Source organism: Macaca thibetana, chromosome 2, assembly GCF_024542745.1.
Source record: "Macaca thibetana thibetana isolate TM-01 chromosome 2, ASM2454274v1, whole genome shotgun sequence".
In the NCBI taxonomy this organism is placed as follows: Eukaryota; Metazoa; Chordata; class Mammalia; order Primates; family Cercopithecidae; genus Macaca; species Macaca thibetana.
This window is the reverse complement of record NC_065579.1, coordinates 169,908,240-169,922,003: the sequence shown is the minus strand read 5'-3', so window position 1 is coordinate 169,922,003 and position 13,764 is coordinate 169,908,240. Positions and strand designations below refer to the sequence as shown.

The 13,764-nt window shown below is 38.0% G+C and overlaps 1 pseudogene; it reads left to right on the top strand.

The window, feature by feature from the left end:
* The first annotated feature begins 2,820 nt into the window (after nucleotides 1–2,820).
* Nucleotides 2,821–13,764, top strand: part of LOC126949024 (ezrin-like) — a 31,712-nt pseudogene continuing 20,768 nt past the window's right edge.

The window sequence follows — 13,764 nt, the reverse complement described above, 5'->3', positions numbered from 1 at the left end:
GCTAGTGTCTCTATATTGACACTAAAGGTTTACCTGCTAGAGTAACCCAGAGTCTCATCCTGAACTAGTCCACATTCTTGGTCACCATGCTCAGACCAGATTGTGGCAGCTGCATTTATCTGTTCATCATCAAATCTGAGAAAGGGTACAATCGTATTTTCAATTAGTTTACCTGGATGACAAATATATTCCTGCCTTATCTCCTTTATAAAGGCAGAACTACTTCCTTCACATCAACAGGGTAATTTACATTTGCCAGGATAGTGACTCCTTTACTTCTTCCCTCTTGACATGCAGAGACCAAAGTGTTCAGGCAACAGGCCTAGTTCGATTGATGTCCCCGTAAGAGGGATCATGCAGTATCTGTCTTTCTGTGACTGACTTATTTCTATTAGCATAATGTCTTTAATGTCCATCTATGTTGTCATAAATGGTAGGATTTCAACTAAAATAGTCAAAGGTAGAGGATAGAATGATGGTTAGCAAGGGATGGAGAGGGGGAGGTATGAGGAATCATTGTTCAATGAATATAAAGTTACGGTTACCCAAGAGGAGTGATTTCCCGAAGTCTTCTGTACAACATAGTGCCTATAGTTAACAATAAGTTATTGTGAGCTTAAAAATTTGTGAAGAGGATAGATTTCGTGTTAAGTGTTCTTACTATTGTTGGTGGGCCAGTTCAGGATCTTGACATTGCAGCACAAAAGAATTTGAGAGTGAGTTCAAAGTAGGAGTAGGCAAAGTAATTTATCACAAAGCAAAAATACACTCTGAGAGGCAGAGCGAGTTTCTCAGAGGGAGAGACAGCAGCCAGTCCCTTAAGAGGAATTTCTTTTATGGGAGTTGTTTATGCATATTCATAAAATACTGCTGAGATTAAAAATGCAAAGGCAAACCTGCAGTTGGTGCATGCACTTAGCGACTACATGCTCTAACATGCATGACTTGTATCATTAGCATATAAAATCTCCATCTCACGGTGTGTTTTTTACTATTAAGATGAGGGAAAGGTCACTATAAGCTAAACCTTGGGCCTCACTGTGCATGTGAGGCACTGGCAATAATTTGTAGCAAATAGCTTCTTAGGCTTTTGGTGCTGATTGGTTGGAAATTGGGAAAGCTACATCAGGAACAAGGGGTTTTTGTTCTCTTTTCTGGGCTGTACTAGGTATCAGGGACTTGTAACCATCTGGAAGTCTACTGGTATCCTGTAGGACCACTTAGCTTGCAAAAACTTAGGTGTTGGTGCATGAGCGTGCAAGAGAAAGGAGCCTGCTGTGAAAGCACCCTGTGGAGCTTCACACAAAGGGACGAGTCAGTATGACCTCCTAACATTACTTATCCAACCTCATTTCACACACACACACACACACACACACTCACACACACAGACACTCAAAATAAAATCATTGCCGTTTCTCTTAGTGACAGTATACCCCGTTTAAGAACCAGGAACTCCAAATCCATAGAGCCCAGATTTGTTGGGACAGAAAGCAAAAATTCCCCAAGTAGGTCACTGGGAGTCATGCTAAACAGAGCCACTTTCTATTCACTCCTTGATTTCTGGATTCATGTATTCAATGTATTATAGCACCATAGAATGGTTGTTGATTTAGAGTTGTGTATTACATCCTAGAGGATGGAGGCTTGAGGGTACCATTTCATAGCTGACATCTCAACTGCATCTTCAAAAGTCTCTACCATTTTTCTATTCGGACAGCAACTTATGGGCTGTTCTGTATGTGATAGGATTTTAGTCATGTGCCCACTGACATATTTCCTTTTCTGATAATTCAGTCTTTTGATCCAATGCAATATGTGGAATTTCATGTTCGTAGGTGTTCAGAAGCCTCATTCTAAAGGACAAGCCTTTTGGGTAGAGAAGGCAAACCCATGCTGGGAATATGCGCTGATTCTAGTCAGATTAAATACTTCCAGTTCTAGGGTAGAAGAGAAACAACGTAGTCATCTTGAGAGCAATGTGTCATGTTGGTCTCTGAGAGTAGGTGTTGGCAAATTTTTCTGCAAAAAGATAGATAATAGATATTTTAGGTTTTGTGGGCTAAAGTCCACCATAACTCAACTTTGCTGTTGTTGCATAAAAGCAGTCATAGAAAATGCATAAACATATGAGAGTGATTTTGTTCAGATAAGCTTTTATTTACAAAAAAGGCAGTGAGTTGGATTTTGATCATGAGCCATAGTGTGTCAACCCCCGGCTAAGAGAACTGCAGTGAGTTGGATTTTGATCATGAGCCACAGTGTGTCAACCCCCGGCTAAGAGAACTGCTGACGTCAAGGTGCTTAAAATTGGTCTCTATTGTTGAGAAGTTGAACAGCCAGCAGCAGTAGTAGCTAGATCAGTATTGATGAGTGACTTTGTTTTCAGGGCTATGCGTAGCTTCCAGGCCTGCAAGGGCTACTTTATGTATGTGTTTATATTGCCAGCAGGTGACTTACAAGTTACAGAAACTAATAACTTTATGAATCATTCTGTTTAGTTAATTTAGTACCTTTTGATTGGTGAACAGTCTCTAAGGTGGTCCTCTGAAACTGCATATAGAGTTTATCTCCCAGCCTCCCTAGAACACATGTATCTTACTAAGGCCTCCAATGCACTGGCCACCTCTTGCTCATTTGTTCTTATCAGCTTGAGTCCATCAATATAGTGAACCATTCTGATATTATCTGGATGTGCAGACCTTTCAGGTTTCTTTGAATTTAAATTATACTAGAAGGGAGAGCAGACAATTTTGTGTAGCCTTGGAACAAGACTGGAACTGTTAACTATTATCTAGTCTAAGAGAATCTTGGCTAAACATGGCCAAAGCATGGGTGGAGGAGCCAGTCTCAGAGGCTTTTACTTGTTCCTTACAAATGAAGTTGCCTTTAACCTGCAATCCAAGGTATTGCTATGCCAGTCACCCATATGTCTATCCCAATGATGTACTGAGGAACTGGTGAATAGCCATCACAGAGTCTATGTTCCCAATAGATGACTCACTCTGAACTGGCACTATACCAGGACTTGGTTTACTACCTGCTGTTTATATACCTCCACTCTTAGTATTAGTAGAGTGGTGATCCTTTTAATCCTGTATATCAATGTCTGTTCAATCCTTGTATGTCCTCCAAATATCTGGTTATTCTCCACACACCAGCAATGCTTCACAAAGAAAATACAACTATGCATTCCTTTAGGAAAGAATTGAAAGATTTTATATTTTAAACACGTGTTGTAGTGCTGCAGGACACTTTCTCCTAAGGATTCATGTTTTCCTTAGTTAGTGAGTTGCATGTTTGAAAACAGCTCAGTTTTAGAACCTGGGCACAGGATTATTATGCCTTTCTGTGAGGCCAGCTGCCATCAGCCTCCTGAATATACATTCTTGATTTCTTTGGCTTAAATATTTTAAGCAATGCTTTGTCGGTCGGTCTTCTATCTTGCTCCTGGGAAAGCTATGTTTCATTAAGCGTCATTTCAGTTCTCTTCAGATCAAACCCTCCATGCTCCCACTAAAAAAATTCCACTTGCTATGAAATTGTACCCACCTTGCTTCTAATAGTTAAGAAACACTACTCAGACTTTAGGATTTTACGTTCCTAGCATCCTCATTGCTAGTAGAAAACTCAAATAAGTCACCATATCTCCTATCGTCAACCCTAGCCTAAATAGGACAGCCACCAATGAATGGCTCATTGGTGCTGGCATCCTTTCCAATAGGCCATTATTGCAATTATAAATAGAATCCTCTCCAAACTTTTTGTTGCAATATAATTATCTAGTGAGTATCCTGGCCTTATTCATTATATTCATTCTCTAGCATGCTTAAGTTTCTGGGCCTTTTGATCCCTTTTTGTATCATCTTTGATTGTAGTTCTGGCTTTTCTTTTTTTTTTTTTTTTTTTTTTTTTTTTGAGACGGAGTCTCGCTTTGTCGCCCAGGCTGGAGTGCAGTGGCCGGATCTCAGCTCACTGCAAGCTCCGCCTCCCGGGTTTACGCCATTCTCCTGCCTCAGCCTCCTGAGTAGCTGGGACTACAGGCGCCCACCACCTCGCCCGGCTAGTTTTTTGTATTTTTTTTTTTAGTAGAGACGGGGTTTCACCATATTAGCCAGGATGGTCTCGATCTCCTGACCTCGTGATCCGCCCGTCTCGGCCTCCCAAAGTGCTGGGATTACAGGCTTGAGCCACCGCGCCCGGCCAGTTCTGGCTTTTCTACTTTGCTTTTTATGTGCTTCCATTTTCTCCAAGTTTCTAAGAGCCTTTCTATCAGCATATTAGCATTTTTTTCTGAGATCTCTTGCTAGGGTGTTAATGTTATCATGAAAATATTATCATATTAATAATGTGATTATCCAAATTTCTGTTCTGCTCCCTTTGACTCAGCATCTTCTCTCTCCTACATACTCTCTCAGCCCCTCCTAATACCTATTGGCCAGTTTATAGCCCCTATCATCCATTTGCTACACAAGACTTTCCTGGAGTGGTTATGTAGTAACTTAACTCTGGTTATTGGTTTAGTGGCCATAATGGAACTTGGGGATGATTGTGGTGGGGTGGGTTCTTTTCATACAGGGCCGAGTCCTGTGCAGCATATTAAAGAAAAAAGATCAGTTTCTTAACTGCTAAGAGTGGGGATTGAAGCACTGCTTCTAAAAACTTGATGGTTTTTAGGGATTCTAAGAGTTTTATGTACCAACCCAGATGTTTCCTTTTAGAGATTTCAGTTGCATTCCTTCACAGTCAGAGTCCTGACCTCAACATAGCAGACCTGCCTAGTTGGAAATGCAACATTCTTTGAAGTTCTATTACTCAAAACTGAATTCTGGACCAGATTTCCAGCTTTCTCTGCCCTCTAGCTGCAGGAAACCAGAATATCTTCACTTGCTGCCAAGGAAGCTTTCTGGCTTTCACATATAGCCTTTAATTACTGATTAACTACCTTCAACCTTTCATTATCTTTCACCACAAAGTTCAGGAAAGTGCCCCAAGTGAAATTCATCCCATTCAAAAGCCATCAATCTAATTCTTTATATTACAAATGACTGATAATATTGTGCCTGTTAGTATATTTTCTTCCACAGTTTATTCCATCCCAGTTCTCCATGAGAGAACACTTTAACAATTGTGCTGCTATCTTAAGCCGGGCTATCTCTGTTCCATTACCACCAGTGAGGTCCTCTGCCATCTGGCCAACTTATGATCCAGCTCTAAGATATTAGCGTGAGGCCCACTTTCTTTGCCAATAACCATTATCAACTATTATATGTTATTTACCTGGAAAGCAGATATTGAGGTGGAAACTGGCATGTGGAAATTTATAGGGGAATGCATACCAGTGAGGGAAGGAAGGAGTCAGAATTAGACTGAAGGAAAATTTAGCTACAATGAAGTCACAAGAAGGCCCTGTGAAACTGGAATTACTTTTCTGATTTATCTTTAGTTGGGGAAAAGGATAGGAAAAATACAACTCCAAATAAGCCAGTCATTAGTTTCAGGCTGACCCTAGAAAGAATGTGTGGTCTTGTCAGCCATATCTGGAAAAAGCTGTCAGCTGAGAGCTCTTAATCAGCAACACTCTCAGAAGTTGAAGCGAGGGTTTTGCTGGTTGAGTGCAATATGCATTACCTTAAGGTTACCACTATTTTGTTTCATGTTACATGAATTCTCAGCAGTATTTGATAGTCATGATGTGTATGAAATGACATGATTTGTTTTTTGTCTTCTTCTGGTTACATCTTTTTGTTTTTTACACTTAATGTATTCTTTTCTTGCTCTAAACTTGCTTTTAGATTATCTCATCTATTCCCTGACTTAAATATCATCTATATAAATCAGGACTGCGTAATTCATGTCTCCAGTCCACATCTTTCCTCTGAGTTCTAGGCTTACATATATCCATTTGCTTGTTAGACAATTCTGCCTCATTGTCTAAAAGGTAATTCAAAATTAAATCTCAAAAGTAAAAGAACAAATTTTGATTTTATTCATTATCCCAGACTAAATCTGTTTGTCTACCAGTTTCCTAATTGTCAGCAAATGTAATTACTATCTAGCCTGGTGATCATATCAGAAATATTGAGGTTATTATTTATACCTCCCATGGTCCTCACCCTGAATCCAATCCATAATCAAAGAGTATCAGTTTTCTCTACTGCCTTCACCTTATTTTGAGCTACCGTATTTCTATTCTAGACAAAGTCAATAGCCTCCTTATTGATTTTTTTGATTCTATACTTGTCTCCTCATCACTTTCTTCATTCAACATTGAGAGTAAACCTCTCAAAGCATAAATCAGGTCATTTCACTGCCACCATTGCGATAATTTTTTAAATATTATTTATAAATTAAAATCTCCTTATTATGGCCTGCAAAACCCATCTTGCTTGTGGCTTCTCATTATCTTGGCTTCCCCATACTTACAATCTATATTTCCATTTCACCTCCCTATTCTTATTTCCTCAAATTCAGCAAGTTATTTCACATATCAGGGTCTTTCATATGACTTTTTGTTTTTCTGCATCAGACTTTCTTGAGTTCTTCCCGTGACTGACAGCTGCCTTCTTTTCTTCAGACTTTAGCTTGTCACATTCTCAGAGAGGTCTTCCCTGCCCACTGTTTCTGAGTATAGCCCCCACACTGGAAGCTTGTTGTTCTCTATGCCTGCACTGTGATCATTTATGTAACTTATTGCCATTTCTCATCCTATATTTTTTAGTTGTTTGTGGTCTCTCTACTCTAATAGACTTTGAGCTTCATGCAAATTTAGACTTCATCTACTTTGTTGTTTCTGCTGTTAGTTTATGTGAATATTTGCCTGAAATATAGTGGACTTCTATTATATTTTTTATGAATATACATAAATATCAATTTAGTGAATACAAATTGGGTTTTACAGATGAATCACAGAAAGCTTGTGCTGCTGTGGGCATGTCTACATTGTAGATACCTAATACATCCTGAAAACAAGCACATTTACTTTTTCAAATAAATCATTTTTAGCCACATGAATGGGAAGCTTCCAGCAAAAATTTCTAGTCTTATTGTGAGTACAAGGCTGGAGTGAAGCCATCAAAAATAGTATCATAGTTTAATAAAATTAACACATGAGATATAACACATTTAATCGTTCTATTGAAACTATTTTACCCTTATTTGACAGCAAAACTACTTATAGATCTACCACAAGGGATTTTAAGATATTTAGGATTTAAAAAGAAAGAAAATAACCAATACTTCTGCAATCAAAGGAGAAGCAAGTGAATTTACCTATATGATGCTTTACAGTTTTTTTTATAGTTTTCTGAAATTTGAACATTTTATAATGAAATACATATTATTTTGAATATTAAATTAGTCATTCTATTATTAATTGTTCTATTATATTTTTACACCTCATTTTTTACTGAGGCCATATGTAATCTTGACAGCCTTTGATTTCTTTCTACTTTGCAGCCACTTTCTACATCCTTATACTCAAGGGCAACAATATCACGAAACTACTTTTAAATACCATAATCTTAAAAAAAATCAATTTGTTATTTTATACATACAACATTGGGTGTATTTCATTTATTCTGTTCATAGGAATGAGAATGTCTTAATCCAGGATCATATTTAATATTTCTAGAGAGAGATTTCATTCATGATCTTTCCTGTAGCCCTAGATTAACTACCAGTTGCTACCATTCATTGGTTTGAGCTATTTAAATATTTCACAATCACCTAGCTTTGCTTCTTTACACAACCAATGCTTTTTTATTATTATTATACTTTAAGTTCTAGGATACATCTGCACAACCTGCAGGTTTGTTACATAGGTATACGTGTGGCATGTTGGTTTGCTGCACCCATCAACTCGTCATTTACATTAGGTATTTCTCCTAACGCTATCCCTCCCCCAGGCCCCCACTCCCCAACAGGCCCCAGTGTGTGATGTTTCCCTCCCTGTGTCCATGTGTTCTCATTGTACAAATTCCACTTACGAGTGAAAACATGCGGTGTTTGTTTTCTGTCCATGTGATGTTTTGCTGAGAATGATGGTTTTCAGCTTCATCCATGTCCCTTGCAAAGGACATGAACTCATCATTCTTTACAGATGTACGGTATTCCATAGAGTATATGTGACACGTTTTATTTATCCAGTCTATTATTGATGGACATTTGGGTTGGTTCCAAGTCTTTGCTATTGTAAATAGTGCCGCGATAAACACACATGTGCATGTGTATTTACAGCAGCATGATTTATAATCCTTTGGGTATATACCCAGTAATGGGATTGCTGAGTCAAATGGTATTTCTAGTTCTAGATCCTTGAGGAATCGCCACACTATCTTCCTTAATGATTGAACTAATTTAAATTCCCACCAACAGTGTAAAAGTGTTCCTATTTCTCCACAATCTCTCCAGCATTTGTTGTTTCCTGACTTTTTAATGATCGCCATTCTAATTGGTGTGAGATGGTATCTCACTGTGGTTTTGATTTACATTTATCTGATGACCAGCGATGATAAGCATTTTTTCATATGTCTGTTGGCTGCATAAGTGTCTTCTTTTGAGAAGTGTCTGCTCATATCCTTTGACCACTTTTTGATGGGTTTGTTTTTTTTCTTGTAAATTCATTTGAGTTCTTTGTAGATTCCGGATATTATCCCTTTGGGAGATGGATACATAGCAAAAATTTTATCCCATTCTGAAGGTTGCCTGTTCACTCTGGTGATAGTTTCTTTTGCTGTGCAGAAGCTCTTTAGTGTAATTAGATCCCATTTGTCAATTCTGGGTTTTGTTGCCATTGCTTTTCGTGTTTTAGTCATGAGGTCTTTGCCCATGCCTGTGTCCTGAATGTTATTGCCTAGGCTTTCTTCTAGGGATTTTATGGTTTTAGGTCTTACATTTACATCTTTAATCAACCTTGAGTTAATTTTTGCATAAGGCGTAAGGAAGGGATCCAGTTTCAGCTTTATGACTAGCAAGTTTTCCCAATACCATTTATTAAATAGGGAATCCTTTACCCATTTCCTGTTTTTCTCAGGTTTGTCAAAAATCAAATGGATGTAGATGTGTGGTGTTATTTCTTAGGCCTACGTTCTGTTCCGCTGGTTATATATCTGTTTTGGTACCAGTACCATGCTACTTTGGTTACTGTAGCCTTGTAGTATAGTTTGAAGTCAGGTAGTGTGATGCCTCCAGCTTTGTTCTTTTTGCTTAGAATTGTCTTGACTATGCGGCCTCTTTCTTTGTTCAGTATAAAATTTAAAGTAGTTTTTTTTACAATTATGTGAAGAGAGTCAGTGGTAGTTTGATGGGGATAACACTGAATCTATAAATTACCTTGGGCAGTATGGCCATTTTCATGGTATTGATTCTTCCTGTCCGTGAGCATGGAATGTTTTAACGTTTGTTTGTGTCCTCTTTTATTTCATTAAGCAGTGGTTTGTAGTTCTCCTTGGATAGGTCCGCCACATTCATTGTAAGTTGGATTCCTAGGTATTTTATTCTCTTTGTAGTAATTGTGAATGGGAGTTCACTCATGATTTGGCTCTCTGCTTGTCTGTTCTTAGTATATAGGAATACTTGTAAATTTTGCACATTGATTTTGTATCCTAGGAATTTGCTGAAGTTGCCTATCAACTTAAGGAGATTTAGGGCTGAGATGATGGGGTTTTCTAAATATACAATCATGTCATCTGCAAACAAAGACAATTTGACTTCCTCTTTTCCTAATTGAATACCCTTTCTTTCTTGTTCCTGATTGCCCCGGCCAGAACTTCCAATACTATGTTGAATAGGAGTGGTGAGAGAGGGCATCCTTGTCTTGTGCCAGTTTTCAAAGGGAATACTTCCAGTTTTTGTGCATTCAGTATGATATTTGCTATGGGATTGTCATAAATATCTCTTATTATTTTTAGATATATTCCATCAATACCTAGTTTATTGAGAGTTTTTAGCATGAAAGGCTGTTGAATTTTGTTGAAGGCCCTTCTTGCCTCTATTGAGATAATCATGTGGTTTTTGTCATTGATTCTGTTTATGTGATGGATTAGGTTTATTGGTTTTTGTAAGTTGAACCAGCCTTGCATCCCAGGGATGAAGCCAACTTGATAGTGGTGGATAAGCTTTTTTGTGTACTGCTGGATCCAGTTTGCCAGTATTTTACTGAGGATTTTTGCATCGATGTTCATCAGGGATATTGGCCTGAAATTTTTTATATTATGTCTCTGACAGGCTTTGGTATCAGGATGATGTTGGCCTTATAAAATAGATAGGGAGGATTCCCTCTTTTTTTATTGATTGGAATAATTTCAGGAGTAATGGTACCAGCTCCTCTTTATAGCTCTGGTAGAATTCAGCTGTGAATCTCTCTGGTCCTGGACATTTTTTGGTTGGTAGGCTATTAATTATTGTCTCAATTTCAGAAACCATTATTGGTCTGTTCAGAGATTCAACTTCTTCCTGGTTTAGTCTTGGGAGGGTGTATATGTCCAGGAATTTATCCATTTCTTCTAAATTTTCTAGCTTATTTGCATAGAGGTGTTTATAGTATTCTCTGGTGGTAGTTTGTATTTCTATGGGATCAGTGGTAATATTCCCTTTATCATTTTTAATTGCATCTATTTGATTCTTCTCTCTTATCTTCTTTATTAGTCTTGATATCAGTCTATCTATTTTGTTGATCATTTCAAAAAATCAGCTCCTGGTTTCTTCTCTGGTTTTTCCCCATCTTTGTGGTTTTATCTACCTTTGGTCTTTGATGTTGGTGACATATGGATGGGGTTTTGGTTGATGTTGATGCTGTTCCTTTGTTTGTTAGTTTTCCTCCTAACAGAAAGGCCCCTCAGCTACAGGTCTGTTGGAGTCTGCTGGAGGTCCACTCCAAACCCTGTTTGACTAGGTATCACCAGCAGAGGCTGAAGAACAGCAAATATTGCTGCAAAAACCTTCCTCTGGAAGATTCATCCCAGTGGGACACCTGCCTGTGTGAGGTGTATGTCAACCCCTAATGGAAGGTGTCTCCCAGTCAGGCTACACAAGAGTCAGAGACCTACTTGAGGAGGCAGTCTGTCCATTATTGAGCTCAAACGCTGTTCTGGGAGAGCCACTGCTCTCTTCAGAGCTGTCAGGCAGGGACGTTTTAGTCAGCACAAGCCATCTGCTGCCTTTTGTTCAGAAACTCCCTGCCCCCAGAGGTGGCATCTAGAGAGGCAGTAGACCTTGCTGAGCTGTGCACTCCACCCAGTTCGAGCTTTCCTGCTGTATTGCTTACACTGTGAGCATAGGACTGCCTACTCAAGCTTCAACAATGGCGGACGTCCCTCCCCCCACCAAGCTCCAGCATCCCAGGTCCATCTGAGACTGCTGTGCTAGCAGCAAGCAAGGCTCTGTGGGCATGGGACCTGCAGAGCCAGGCACAGGAAAGAATCTCCTGATCTGCTGGTTGTGAAGATCATGGGAAATTCACAGTATTTGGGCAGGAGTCTACCATTCCTCCAGGTACAGTCACTTATGGCTTCCCTTGGCTAGGAAAGGGAAATCCCCTTACCCCTTGCACTTCAAAGATGAGACAAAGCCCCACCCCGCCTCAGTTTACCCTCCATGGGCTGCACCCACTGTCCAACCAGTCCCAATGAGATGAACCAGGTACCTCAGTTGGAAATGCAGAAATCATCCATTTTCCGCATCAGTCTTGCTGGAGCTGCAGACTGGAGCTGTTCCTATCGGCCATCTTGGAAGTGACCCTACACAACCAATTCTTATGGAACACTCCCTGCATTCCAGTTATTTTTCTACCCAGTGTGGTTACTCTATGCAAAAAAGCAGACAAAAATCCCACCTTTGAAAAGCAAATATTGTTAAAGGATGACAGACACGGAACCATAGTAAGTTGTAGAGTCCATTAATAGACATTAATTGCTACTAAAATAAACACAGAACGAGAGAAAACAGCATGTAAGAGGAATTTAGAGTATGGTGTTGGCGAAAAATGTTACTGTTATGAATAGTTAATATTTAACACTCTTAAAAGGATGCCTCATGAAGAAGTTATCTTTGAACAGGCTTGACATTAGTGAATAAAGGAGCTATCTGGATATATGAAGGAAGAGCATTTCAAAGAGAAGCAGCAGCTAATGGAAAGGCCCTGAGGTTGGTGTATCCCCAGCATTTCTCAATATGACACAAGAGACCAATATCCAAAGTGTACGAGAGAAGAATAGGTCAGAAAGAAAATCTTTAGGACAGGGGCTAGAAATGGGAGTCAAGCAGATCTCTTAATGTCTCAAATCTATAATACAGACTTTCATTTTTATTCTAATTTGATTTTGGAACTATTGGACGGTTCTGGGTAAAGTTGTGATGTTATCTGACTTGTTTTTTAAAGCCCATTTTGACTGCTGGATTAAGAAACTATTTTAAAAACCTAAGTAAGAGATAATGGTGGTTTTGACCAGGAGGAAAGTGGTTAAAAGTAATGCAATTCTGCATATATTTTGAAAGTAGAGCAAAAAGAATTTACTTTGAAAAATGATATCTGTCAGCAAACAAAAGATATTTTATTTCTAATACTAAAATATATTTCAGGTTATTCTATTCCACATCCGTAAGATACCTATCACAGGAGCATCCAGGCACTTTGCAGAGGAACTAAAGATAAAATACAGATAATTCCCATTATATCACCAAGTGACAGAATCTGGGATGATACTACTGTCAAAACCAATATTCTTATAAGATAAATATATGTGCATTGCCTATCTTGCAAGAGTAGACTAAAAATTTTCAGTTGGGTTAAATTTTATAAGTGATTTGAACATACATAGACAAAAACATCTCATGTATTTTATAGGTATACATGAATCTATAAATAAAGAAATGAAAGAAATACACAGCACCGAGATCTGTTACAGCAGAAAGGAAAAGAAGGGTCCATTAAATTTTTGCTGTGAGGTATGCAGTGGTAATAACTCATCTGCTCCCTGTGGTAATAACAGCTCTGTTGCCAACATTCAAGATTTTTTAAAAATACTATTTGTTGAAAATGAATTGTCTGAGTGTTAACCACCAGTATTTTTCAAATAGTAGTGTTTTATTTCCAGTTAAATTATCTTATTAATTTTTCCTATCAGCATAGCAGTGCAGTGGCTACTACTATTCTTTCCCAAATTGGAAAAATGAATAACCCAGATACTCTTTTAAAAATATTCATTTCAATGTGTTTGCAGTATTGAAATAAAATTTAAAAATGCAAGTGACTCTAGATGACTGAAAATGTCTTCAATATATGTAAACAATTAACTTTATTAGGAAAATTATCTTCAATGTACAGAAACACATGCATGCATATTCACATTCTATGTTTAATTTAACATTTAAATTCTAATGTGTAATATATAGACATCCAACAGATTTATTTTGTTTTCCTTTTATTTCACTCTCTCTGTCTGTTTCTCTCTCTTACTCATTTTATTTTTGTTTGTTTCTATTATCTGCTCTTCTAAAAATTTTAAGTGAAACAGAATATTATCTCAATATTTAAGTTGAGACCATTGTACACCTGATATCATGCAGTCATTTTTATTAAGATCACTAATATAGATGGATCTTGGTTGTTCTTTGGGTTATAGTAATAATTCTATCAGTGAAATCAAAACAACTATTAAGCAGTCTATGCACAATTTAGAATTTACTCTTTCAATATAATTTTAAAATACAGAAAAGTCAACCATACTTGATATAATTTTAAGCATCTAATCCTAGAAAATTAGC